Raw genomic sequence first — 2,953 nt, forward strand, 5'->3', positions numbered from 1 at the left:
ATCATGATGCTGCCACCAACATGCTTCCCATCATGATGGTGCCACCACCACGCTTCACATCATGATGCTGCCACCAACATGCTTTATATCATGATGATGCCACCAACATGCATTACATCATGATGCTGCCACCACCATGCTTCACATCACGATGGTGCCACCACCATGCTTCACATCACGATGGTGCCACCACCGTGCTTCATCATGATGCTGCCACCACCATGCATCCCATCATGATGGTGCCACCACCGTGCTTCACATCATGATGGTGCCACCTCCATACTTCCCATCATGATGCTGCCACCAACATGCTTCCCATCATGATGCTGCCACCACCGTGCTTCACATCATGATGCTGCCCCCCCCCTATGCTTCATAGTGGTGACGATGCCAAACATAGTGTCTAGTCTAATGGCCACGAATCTCAATTCTGGTCTCATCAGACCACAGAATCTTCTTCCAGTTGACTCCAACATGCCCTCTGGTGAACTTGAGTATAGATTTAACTTTCTCTTTGCCATTCTTCCATAAAGCTTTGAAGAACAGACAACAGTTTCTGTATGAACAGTCTCTCCCATCTCTGCAGCTGAAGGTTCCTTCAGAGGATTCACGGTGTCTCTCGGTGGCGTCCATCATGAGTCTCTTTCTTGCTCAGTCACTCAGTTAATATGTTCCATATTCCTTGTATTTCTTTATAATGGATTTAACTGCACTCCGAGCAATATGCAATGACTTGGAACTGTTCTTGCATCCATCCTCCAACTCATACTTTTCAACAACCTTTTAGCAGAGTTGCTTCGGGTGATTTTGTCTCCAATTGCATTGACCATTATTGAATTTCGAGAAGCAATAAAAGGGGAAAACATGCTGAATACTTTATATGTGGACATTGTACACACCAAAGACCTTGAATCTGGTCATTAAAGATAAAATTAAATCTGTTTTGTTTGGTTAATTTATTTATAGTTCTCAACGCAGGCTGCATGTAGGTATAATATTTACTCCCAGAAGTGATGCTTTTAATTAGTTGAGCCTGTAAAAACTGGGTTAAAGCTCTGGACAAATATGTGAACTACTGTTGTTATTCATCAATTAATGTCATTCAAAAAGCAGTAAAATCTACATTTCGTGTTAGCGTCTCCAGCTCCACTTGCACACAGTTTTTCATGATTCTTGGAGAACTCGCCTCCGTTCGTCTGTGGATTCAGTCGTCTGTCTCTTCATATCATCCCAAACAGACTCCGTGACGTTGAGACGAGTCGTCGTCTCGTGCAGGACTCCTTGTTCTTCAGATGCAGTTCTTCTTCTCGACTCCGGCTGCACGTTTGGGCTCGTTGTCCTGCTGCACAGTGAATTTTAGGCCGATCTGACGCCTCCATGACAGATAAAAACCGCCTGAAACTTTTCGCCCAACTTACAAAAGCCAGCGCATTTTATCAGGGAGGCGACTTCCACTGAATATAAATGAGGTTCTGCTCCCAAGTTCCATCCGCACACATCGACAGAAACAGCTAACGTTTACATGAGATAATGTGTCCGCCGTCGTGAGCGACTCTGCATCAGCCGTCAGCTGGGCCGTGTGACTGACTGTAATGTAGTTAATCTGGTTTCCTCGGCTGCCTGTTTATCTGTCAGGATGTTTTCTCCAGATATGAACCCAGACTCTGATTTATTGCAGACAGCAGCCGCCGGCTCAATCAATTCCTGCGTCTGCACCTCGTCGTCCATCACGCTAACTGAGAGGCTTATGATGACGATACACGAGCAGGAATCAATCATCCAGACGCTACTTTGTTTTTAAAAAGTTCGGTTGTTTTCGGCCACTCGGCTCCAGCGGGCTTTTTTTTTTTTTTTCTTCCTGAGTCTCTGCAGAGATTCAAGCAAAAGGTTGTTATTCTGTTTCTGAACTCTTCACTGCAGATCATAAATTATTCTGTCAGACGCTTGAAAGTTGGGATTGAACCTCGTTCACACGTCTCCACTTAGACCAGCTCATTTTTAATGTCAGACCTCCTTTAAATTCTGTGATATTTGATTTTTACATTTATTGGTTAACGGGATGTTGAGTCTGCTTTTATCCTTATTTTAAAAAACCACACAACATGGATGCTGACATTTCTGTGACCCCTGCAGAGGAACATGTTCCACAGGAGGTCGGTAAACACCAGTTTTGCATAAATCATAAAGGATCTGATGACGTTTGGTTAAACAAATGTTCTTCGGTGACGTCCAGTTTGTGGTTCTGTGATGCGTGCATTATTATTTACAAGACATGATAATAAGATTAGTGTTTAGGCTTAGGCATTAGGCTTTATTTTTTGTACTGGAGCCAGTTTGAGTTGCAGGTAAAGAGACCCTATAGTAAAAAAAAAAAAGTTCCTGGATTCTGAGATGGTCGAGCAGAAGGCCTCTGATGATAACAAGTAGGGCTGCAAGGAGGCTCGGTGGTTGGCATTGTCGCCTCATTGAAAGGTCGCCAGTTCGCGTCCCATTGAGGACACCCGGGATCTTTCTGTGTGGAGTCTCCATGTTCTCCCCGTGCAGCGTGGGTTCTCTCCGGGTTCTCCAGCTTCCTCCCACACAATCCAAAAACATGCTGAGGTTAATTGGTGATTCTAAATAGTCCGTAGGTGTGAATGTGAGTGTGCTTGGTTGTCTGTCTCTAAGTGTAGCCCTGTGATAGACTGGTTACCTGTCCAGGTGAACCTGCCTTCACCCTGAGTCAGCTGGGATAGGCTCCAGCCCCCCCATGACCCTGGTGAGGATTAAGTGGTGTATAGATAATGGATGTATGGACATCTTGATATAAAATAAATGATGTCCTAAAACTATAAATTATGTATTAACATTATAAAATATATCTTGACACTAATTATGTCTCAACACAAAAAAAAATCTTGACGCTATAAAATAAGTTTTAACATTAACGTTAAATATCTTAAAATACAAAATG

Source organism: Stegastes partitus, unplaced genomic scaffold, assembly GCF_000690725.1.
Source record: "Stegastes partitus isolate 25-593 unplaced genomic scaffold, Stegastes_partitus-1.0.2 Scaffold1547, whole genome shotgun sequence".
Lineage (NCBI taxonomy): Eukaryota > Metazoa > Chordata > Actinopteri > Pomacentridae > Stegastes > Stegastes partitus.